The sequence below is a fragment of the Falco biarmicus genome, chromosome 3, assembly GCF_023638135.1.
Source record: "Falco biarmicus isolate bFalBia1 chromosome 3, bFalBia1.pri, whole genome shotgun sequence".
NCBI lineage: Eukaryota > Metazoa > Chordata > Aves > Falconiformes > Falconidae > Falco > Falco biarmicus.
The window spans coordinates 20,316,699-20,327,371 of record NC_079290.1 but is presented as its reverse complement, the minus strand read 5'-3'; positions in this window follow the sequence as shown (position 1 = coordinate 20,327,371).

The window sequence follows — 10,673 nt, the reverse complement described above, 5'->3', positions numbered from 1 at the left end:
CATGAGTATGGGATTGTCTATATAGGGACCTACTTTATGTGTCAGCCAGAATACTATAGCAACTCCATTAGCAGAAGTTATTTAAGCCAAACTAGCTATATCCTCTCAGAGGCCAAGAGCTGGACATGGCAATGTGTCTCTTCTCCTGATTGGAACTAGCAAGCTCCAGTGTCAACTCAGAGGTCCCTGGCAGGTGGGTGAAGCTGATTACTTCACACTAAGATACAGCAGAAGGAAAAGCACCAAACCCATGGCAAGCTCCCCATGGTTAACTGAACAGTGTGACTGAATTTCAGTGGGCTTTGGGTTGCACTGTGTCTTCTCACTGCTGGTGCTAGCCATAAATACACAGCAGCTGGCTCGCTAGGGAAATAAAACTGTAGCTCATAAGCCTGTGCTTAAACAGGTTAATGTATGTAGACAATACTGCTCGTATTAGAATTTTCTAGAGATCGAAATATTTCATGCTGTGAAACAGACCAGAAAACAAATTAAAAAGCTATTGAAATTCTTGAAAATGTGGCTGTGGTTAAGAGGTGGCACCTTCTTCAACACATCTGTTTTGTGTATATTTGTGTTCAGAGTTAGATTCACTGACCTGCCTGGAAAGATGTTTTACTCCCGTAAGCAGTGAAAAAACTGACAGAGGTTAACGAGAAGAAAACAGATCCTCCTCGAGCTCATTCAGGTAAATGGAAAGAGGCCAAGGTGTATCTGTTTCAGTGAGAACAGCAGGTTTGGACAGATGCTAAGGAGACCATCATCCTAATGATAGGTGAACATGAAAGTTTCAACTATCTAATCTCATTGAAGTCTGTGGAGCAGGCTGTGGATGTTAGAAGGGAGCTATATGGTTGCACTTAGCATGTTTGATCTGGAAATCACAAATAGACAATAAATATGGGATCCCACACTGCCATTTTTAATGTCACTTTTCAGAGAAAAACTGTGCTTTAACAAGGTTTAAACTGCAGTTTGAATGTTTTCACAAGTGCTTTACAGCGTTGCCACTTTGCCTTTGGGAATTAGTTAAGATATGCTTTGCAGAGCATGGAATCATAGGACAAGGCAGTAAACCCTGTAATAAACACTTGTCCATGCTACAACCAAGCTGTTCTCAGCAGTGTTTAAAAGAACCACGTTTGTGACTACATGCCATAACTGGGAAGAGACACAGCCTGAAATTATTTTTTTAAAATTTAAGTCCCTGTAATTATTCATTATCCATAACATTGTTTACAAGATGTAATAGGAAAAGAAACTGGAAAAAAATAATCAGGATTTGTTTTATTACTAACAAACTTAAAGCGGTGAGTCTAGGCATTAAGTAGTCCATTCCGTGTTACAGGAATGTGTTACTAGCTTGACTATGACTATATGACTAACTTGTTTTTAAAATCATTACAGTGATGCAGAAACAGCTCTCTAGTTAACAGAAATGGTTCACTGCAGTTTGTAACTGCATAAAACTGAGAAAAAGGATCACTTTCATTGGGCAGACTGAAAGTTACTGATACCACATTGCTTTCAATCTGTCATGATGTGCTTTTGGTAGGACATCAGCTTATTGATTCAGTAGTAGTCATATTTCCAGACAGGTATTTATCTTTCCCTGGTTTTTATCCTCACTATTTGTATTGCTGTCCTGGATGTTATGATTGTTATAAATCTATTTTTGTTCCCATTCATCATTATAATCACCGGGTCTATAAATGGCTTTGCTCTTTCAGCCTGTCTGCTATCTGGAAAAACTCACAAGTCCAGACCAGTGAGTTGGTGCTGGCAGGTGAACGCTGTGTAGCTGAGTCATCTCAATATATCAGTGTGATGTTTATTGAGCCCAAGCAACAAACAGTGGGAAGACTGTGGCTTCAGGCTTGGGACTCAAAGTTCACCACACATTGCATCTAGAGAACACTCAGAGCTTCGTCATTAGCAGATTTCTGTCAAACTGAGGGGAGGAGGGATCTCGAAGAGATTGATTGCCTCTGAAAGCAAACGTATTAGTAGTGCAAGAAGGAAACAATCTGGCGTTCTACCATGCTGTTACAGAAGTCCCTTAGAAATTAATCTCTCTGTTTAAATTGTAAAAGCTGATAATCTGAACTATCCTGGGAAAACTTTGAAAACAGGACCTTAAAGAAACCTGATAATCTGCAGATAGTGTAGTGGTGCAGGTAGCAGGAAGGCATGTTTCAGATTTTGCTGAAGTAGGTGAACCCCCCCTGAGATATATCCCCATTCCTTTTCTCTCATATAACTCAGAAACCTTGGGGAAAAGATTTCATGCCAACATATACTGAAGGAAGAGAAAAGGTACTTTAGATAATAATGTTGTCAAAAGAAAACTTATACCTAAGTGGTTATCTTTGTTTTAACTTGTGGCTTGTTTTATCTTGTAAATGGCTTTGCCTCGTTGTTGGGGTTTTTTGGTTTGTTTTTTTTTATTATTTTGTAAATCTGAGGCAGATACAAGGTGCTAATATACCAAGAGGAAAACCTCACTTGTCAAACTATGTATCCAGAGAAGGAAAGATGGAGCTTGTCCTATCAAAACAGAACTTGACTTGGATTATAGGATTTGAAGGTTGCAATGGAGGAACTGAAAAATTAGTCACAGAATGTGTATAGAGTTACCAGCCATAAACAATTATATACAAACATCTCCTTCAACTTCAAAGTGAAGAAGGCCATATATTCTTTGCTGTTCGGGCTTGCCTACCTAGGGAATGAAGTCAGCTTGTGAAACTGAAAAGTGCTGGTTCCCTGCGTGGACACTCTTAGCTTGCAGATAACATTATCTTCTCTAGTCCCCTTTCAATGTGGATTCATACCACATCACTCATTTGGATTTGTGATTTTTTCAGGTAGCGTAAGCAACCTGAGCCAGGTAGGATCAGACTCCTAACTTTCAGATAGCTGTAGTTGAGAGTAAGCCCTGTACCTATGTACGGGGGCCACCAAACCACTGCAAGGTAAATGTGCATCCCAGCCTGCTTCACAGTCACTCGGACCTACAGGCAATCAACCATGAGCATAAGGAATGCTGGAGACCTGGGAACAGACAAACAGTGGTTTAATTTAATTATTCCTGCTCAGGCCTTTTTGGCCCTGAATTTCTTCCTAGCTTGATCTCTGTGGCATCAAGAGGGTTCTTGCAATGATTCAGACCCTTCAAACACTCAGAAAGCTCTAAGGTCTTCTGAAAAACTCAGTTGTAAACCCCAACCGTTTGATAAGAAGGAATTCATTGTTCCCAGAATCAACATTTCCAGTTAACACCAGTGCTCCAGAAGCGACAGCACACACTTTACCGAAAGCTACGGAAACTGGAACTGAAACAAGACAAGCTTTAGCCAGTAAGATTTTCTGGCTAACAGGTTTTTCTTTTTTGTCTCTACTAATTTGCTTGCTACTCTGTAATTGAAGGTCACTGGTTAAGGAAAATGGTCCTGTTAGCTCATGAGAAGCAGCTGTAATTTCACTGCTTTCAGTCTGACTTCATTGTGTATATTTGGGTGGTATTAACATAGCACCAATTTTCCCTCCTTCTGGTTTTCCATATACACAAGGATGTCAGGCCAGCAATGATGCCGTCCTTGGCGTTCAGTGAATTTTGCATGGACATCTGAGGTATTTTTGCTACGTGCTCTGAATTTAAATCCCTCTGATGCAGGGTTCATTCAACTGTGAACCAGCTATTGGCTTGTGCAGCTTGATGGACAGCCTGTAAAATTTACATCCAAATAGTTTCACCACCTGTGGATTGCTAGGCTCTCCCCTTCCAACCAGGAAAGTAATTAAAGGCAGTTATCATGTATGAGAAGAACCTGGCTGCTCCTAGGCACAGGACCTCAGCTGCTTCTTATGGCAGTGAACCTCTGCAGTACAGCAGGGATTTTGCTGAAGAATCTGAAACAGGTGAGATAAGAGACTGGAACCTCACCTGTAGACTTTAGTGAGGGTGAACAGAAAAATCACTATGAAAGAGTGCAGCCTTTTAAGGAAATCAACCAAAATAGGGATATTGGGTATAAAAGCAGTATTTTCCAGCTGCAAATATCCAGCAATTTGTATGTTAGTCCCATAAGGTATGTAGATAACATTAATTTCAGACACACATAGCACTGCTTTTCCCCTTGTTCATAAAAAGTTTCTGACCTCGCCCTCTGGCATATCAGTACCACCCTCCTTTGAATTTCTACAACAGCCTTTCTTTTTCCCACTGAATTGAGTTAAACCATCTTGCCCACACCTTTGAGAAAGACATGGTCTTTTCGCTTCCTAATTATCTTTGTGTTTCTTTTCATGTGGCTTCTGTTTCCTTCACCATGCCATTGAGGCCAGCCTCAGCTTGCCCATTTTCCCACAACCATCTCCCTGTCTTCATCAGTACTGTCCTCTGTTCATAGGTCACCCTTCTTGAATGAAGTTTGAGGACTCTTACTTTCTAATCCATCCATCCTCTCTGGGAGCAATGCACTGCCTGTGAGAGATGAGCGTCTGAGGGGAAGGCCAGTCTAATATAAAGGAAGATTTTTTTAAAAGTGTTCAATATATGTGTGTATACATATTATAAAAAAATAATATACTTCTCTGCCATCTACTTGCTGTACTTCTAAAAACATTTTAAGGTTTAAGAAATATGCTGCCTTGCTCAGACCTTGTGCAGCACCACCCACAAAAAGCCCCACTTATGACCATACACAGAAACAATAGCAATAAAGTAACAAAACGAATAATGAACACCCAACGTTTCCTCCCCAGCACAGCTATCAGAATTTCTTTGAAATTCCTTGTACAATGTCAGCTCTGCAGCTTCTGGCTTCAAAGGAAGTGCAGTAGTGCAAGCCAAGAAAAAAAGGAGGGACCTTTGCGAAGTAACACAGAAGGAATATGCAATTTGTGGATGATGGCAAAAGTCACTGGGAAAGCTTGCCACGTCCCTGCAGAAATAGCACATGCTCATGTACTAAATGCTCTGAAGCACCTTTTAGGTACTTTTGCTTGTGGCCAAACTTCAGGCATAATAAAGCTTTTGTCCTTTTCTTGGCAGAGAAGGTTGAAAACCAAAAAAAAGGAGGGGGGAGAAGGTGGAAGGAATTTCAGCCTTCTCAGGAGATGCATTCCAGCCATTGTGGACTGTGCTACATCCTCCCTGGATGCTCCAGTGCATTCCTTTGTTCCCTCTGACCAGACATATTCTTTTATTTAGTCCATCAGTGCCTTGTAAAGTATGTTTTACCTCCTCGGCAATGTGGAATGCACTGCACAGTCCTTGCCTCCGAGCTCTGGAGTTTCCCCAGATTTAGCATTTTTATCACACACTGCTCTTTACTCATTGTGTTAAAAGAACTATTAATTATCATTATTAATTTCTCTTATTCAGTGCTGAGAAGTGAGCTAAATTAAGCTTTGGTGGAAGCCCAGCTAACTGTCGACTTCATGCATATTTATTCTCCATCACCATATGCACAGCAGGGTGGCACCCTGAGAGCAGCTGCACAAATTCCAGCTCTTCACCCAGCAGGTACCAGGGCTTTTAAAGAGATTGCCCAGAGACAAGGGACTATTGGCCACAAGGGAATGCTATTGATTTAAAGATTTTACGTCTACCGTACAGTGCCTCAGTTAGCACTGAGTGGGCTTGCTGTATTTCGTGCAATGTGGATTTTAAATATTGGACGTTTGACTTCTCTGTGTGTATGTGTGTGTGCAAGATGCACTTCTTCCCTGAATCCACCTTTATTCGCCCTTCTAAAAAATGCTAAGGTTCCCTCTCAGCTGTCTTCTAAGCTTGTCTGTTCCCAGTGTTTCGGGGATTTTGGTTTTGATACTTTCTCTCAACTTTCTAGCCTTTGCTCTTTTTTCTTCTTTTTTTTTTTTTTTTCTTTTCCATGGAGGTTACTACACACTTTCATGTTTCTGGAGACACAAGAATTCTTCTGCCTTCCTTCCAGAGTAGGCAATACAGCTTTGTGCTGTGAGATAAATTTGCATATTACCATGTTCCTTTGGAATAAGGATTCAAGAATATCACTACCAGAACAAACATTAAGGAAGGAGCACTAGAGTCAGTGATGGTGGGCCATGAACCAGGCTTGTCTCAGTGAACAAGAAATTAAAGGCTTCTCCCTCCAAGATATTAGCAAGAAGCTCATTTTTTTTAGCAGGAGCAAACCAGAACTTGCTTGATATAGCCACGTGTTGCAGGTGATTGTGTTCACTTGATCTTTCATGAAATTTTGCAATAAGTGTTCCGGCAGCTATGATTTCAAATTGAGAAGATGGAAGCATGGCTCCTTGTCTAGGTCTGCTCTTGGACTGGCTTAGGACTCAAAAGTCTTGAGAAGCAAAAAGTAGGAAGAGAGGAAGTGAAAGTTCACCCTGTTAAAAAGGATTAACACAGAAAAGATGAACATACTTTTTCCTATGTAAAAGCAGTAATTGCAAACAAGAAAGGATGATAATAATTTCAAAGTGCCCTTTCCATTAAGGAATTCGGTGCTGCTGCTTTAAATTGTTGATGCTGACTGCACAAGGAAAGCTAACAGCACTCTGATTTGTTGTGAGAACTTCTCCCTAACGTGTAAAAACCTTTCTTATCAGAGAAAGCCTTTCCCTTCTCTGCTTCTGCCATCTTTTTTCATATTGCTATAAAAAGGCTAACAGTAAATGTCAACGAAAATGAAGGCAATGTGGAAACATTGAAACTGCTGCTCTGTTGTTTTTTTTTTTTCCCTGTGAATTCTTTTAAATAATTTTGATCTGCATCCAGAGCAGTTTACGGAGGCACAAAACAGTGCATGTGGAACAGCAGGCAAGAATGTGGAGTGCATACTAATGCACTCAAACACCCTCCCCCAAGCTCTCTAAGCCTGAAAAATCCTTCTGCAGCATAACTACCAGCTCCTGTAGAGCTTGCTTATATCCTCATGGAGGAAAGTCCTTTAGCATTTAATAGAAAATTATTATATGTTTTCATATACTTTTTGAGCTGTTACAATTTAATGCAAAATTATATCCTTGTCATATAGTTGTTTGGAAAAAAAACCCAAACAAACAACAAAAAACCCTACAGATATCACAAACAAATTCTAAAAGGCTTTTAGGGCAGATTTTGCAGGACAATAATATTTTTTATAAGACCTTTCTTAATATCTCTTGTTGAATACAATAGGATTTCTTCACAATAGCAGAATCTTCAACTAGATTTTTACAGATAATTTTACCAGGACACATTTTGGCCCTTTAGTATGAGAAGAGAACAGAAAGGGCCCATCTGTGAAAAACAGAAGAAAATTAAGAAAATAAAACTTGACCTTTTTTTTTCCTCTAAGTATAATATCAGTTCTGGAAGCCTAAATACTTAAATTATTTAAACTATTCTGCACAAAATGCCACAAAAGACCTTTCTTTTTTAAAGGCCTAGCTGCAGTCTGACACACAACCCAGAGAAGGCAGCTGAAGCCATTGGGGTGTGCAGGACACAGTTTGGGGCCAGACTGGTATCAGAACGTTTCTTTTTTTCACTAAACCATTAATTTTGTGAAAGGGACTGTGTGATGTGTGGCCTGAAATAGCAGAAGCCCATAATCAGTGACATCCCCTTTTCTGCTCCCTCCACATAATATTTCTCATAAATTGGGCATTCATTTTTACTCCCATTCTGCCTGTAAAATGATTTTACATGTTCAGAGTGGAAATACACTTAGGTAGTCACCCAGAAGAACAGATGTAAAATTTCAGCATAAGTGCATGTTGGATTCCTCTCTTCTGTATAGACTCGAACAACTCCGAGGACAAAGCGGCTTCTGTTCCTGCTCACATGTGGAGTTTGAAGTTGAAAAGGGATGAAAAGCATCACAGTTCCATAACTAAACGCAGCAAATTTACTATTCATGAACCTCGCGTGTGGGTGGCATGGGCTGTTTGCAAATGTTTGCTAAATCGAATGTTCTGCCTCGTGCCCACGGGGACTGGGACTGCCTGGGAGTATGGACGTAAAAGGAGAAGGGAGAAATTTCACATTACTTCCCCCAAGGCCATTGCTCCACAAAAGGATGGGTGGCCCAGTGTAAGGCTCTTGAAAAAGCTGACTTTAGTTCTCTGCTGTGGCACCACCTCGCCCACACACTCCCAGCAAGACATCTATGGTGATCTCAAAGTTATTTTGACTCTGCAAGCAGAGATGAGATCTGACTATGGTGCAAGATGGAGCCTGTCATTTATTTTTACTGCGGGTTTTTATTCTGTTTGGGTATAAAGCCGTAAACTGGGATTGCTAACAGATGAATACCTCAAATTGGGATGCAGTTTGATTCTGCAGTGAGAAGAGCTATGTAATTACCTTGGGTAGGTAACTAAGAAGTGGTGCTGACAGGCATTGGCATTTAGTGTGCTGACTGTGACAGTGGAAAGATTTATTCAAAACAACTGCATCAATTAGAGTCCGTATTTTATTTCACTGCAATATGCTTCTTGGTGTTTTGTTTTGTAGCTTATTTAGCAAAATACGGTCTCTGTTGAATTCATCAGGTGACTGTTAAAATGAGTCAAAATCTATGGCCCTCTACAACAGCATTGCACAGAGGAAAACAAACTAAGGCCAGACATGCAGACGAGAAGGGTGGCAAAGGAGATTCATCAGCTACTCTGGCAACAGCAAAAGCCAGACAGAGATGGTTATCTGTCTGTCTCCCCTCTCCCTGCCACGCAGGGTTAGGCAATGGATTCAGTTTAAGTGTGAATCAGCCTAAGAAAAGTGAATCCTTCCATTTGAAGCAGAACCCAGATGAGGAACCTCTGAGCACTCTTGGGTGGCTTTCCATTGCCCCACAGTGAAGAGCTGGGTTTTTTCCACCCCTTATCTCCATCTCCACATCTCTAAGCAGCTTTGCTGCCTTTCCCTCACCTCACCCCTCCCTCCCCAACCTTACCCCATCCTCTGTACAAAAAGGAAGAGGCATAAAGCTATGCCCTTGCTTGCTGCTACTACTTTACTCATTTTCCTTGCATTTTGTGACGTTTCTTCTGGGTCCTGTCTTGTCTATTTGCATTTTATACTTCCCTGTTTTACACTATTCACAATGGGGCTGTGGCCTCTTGCATGTTACCTGAATAAATAAGATGAAGATAAAGCCACGTGTGTGGCAGTGGCATCCCACACACCAAATAAGAGTGGCAGGCACTATCTTAGACATCAAATCAAAACTTAGGTGTGTGGCAGTGTGCTCCCCCCTGCCCCTTTTCTTATTGCTTAAGCAATAGCCACCAGTAGCAGTCCTGATGGCTGCATCTGGTTTAAGCTGGACTCTGGGGAGGCAGGTATCAACACAATAGCTAAGGGCTATAAATGCTGCTCAACAGCTGAGGGGTAGTTGAGCGTGCAGCAACCAAAATACTGCTGGTATGCAAATATGACTGTAAGTCAGTCATCTTACTCCATATATAGTGGGCAGCCCAGGGCCCGTTGAGCTCTCCTGCATGGCGGTGGGCTGCGTGCCAGGATCTCCCCTTGAGGAGGGAACACCTCTCAAGGTTACTCCTCCAGGCTGAGAGGAACCTTACTGCTTCAGATATGTGGTAAGTGAATAGGGAATAAGAGTGCTGAAAATTTGAAATCATAGCTAGGTGATATAAAGGACTGATTGCGCATATACAATTCTTTAGGCATAAACTGTTGACCAGGCATGGGACTAAGTCTGGATCCAGCCATACCTAAACCCCTCTGAGAATGAGTTTAGAACGCAGCGGGGCCTTTCTGAACCTCACAACTCAACAGGAGGGTGTCCCTGACAGTTTTGTCTGATCCTGTCCTCTATGCAGTAAATACTCAAGTGTACCTTGCCATTTAATCTTGTTAAACCACTGTCACATTTACTGTTGAACTTTGTTAACTCACTGTCATACATTAATAAAATATATTATTATGCACACATGCGAGTGAAGTGCATGACTCCATCCGCAACAGCGCAAGACTCAAATCACGTGCGGATCTCACACACACCAGCTAGTTCCGTTGCGTGCCATGCCCTTGTTCCTGAGATGTATAAGCATGTGTCCAGCTGTAAGTGTGTCAGTAGCCCATGGCTTTGAATAGGGTTACTCACACCATGGAGTACCTTCTCGAACTGGAGCTTCAATATTGTGTTGAAGAGAGAAGGAAGCCTTTAAGATCCATTGAAAAAGTGCTAATACAAACCCCATGTAAAATGTGGGCTAGTCTGAACCAGCTACATTATTTCTTTGAAAAAACATACAGCGGTCTTCCAAAGTTCATTTATTGTTGAATTCATTTTTATACTGCAAGTTACAGGAAATTCAATAATACCTCACATTTTTCTTTGTTATGGAAACAATGTGAAAATATTTCCAGTTAGCAAATGCTAACACATGCTGTAATAGTCTTCAAAACATAACTAGAAAATTAACATTTTTCTTTATGATGGTCCTAATTAAAAATCACAGAGAGACACAACTTCTTTCCCCCTAAACAATGGAAAACCTTTTTAAGTAGTGCATATCAATGAAAGAAAATGCAAGTAGATATAGATCGAATAACATTTTTGTTTCTTTTACCGCCAACCACGGTTGCTTGGGTCATGTCACGCTTTCTGAATCGTCTGCATCTGCCTACCATTGCATTTGTCCCAATGACTTTTCTGTGAAAC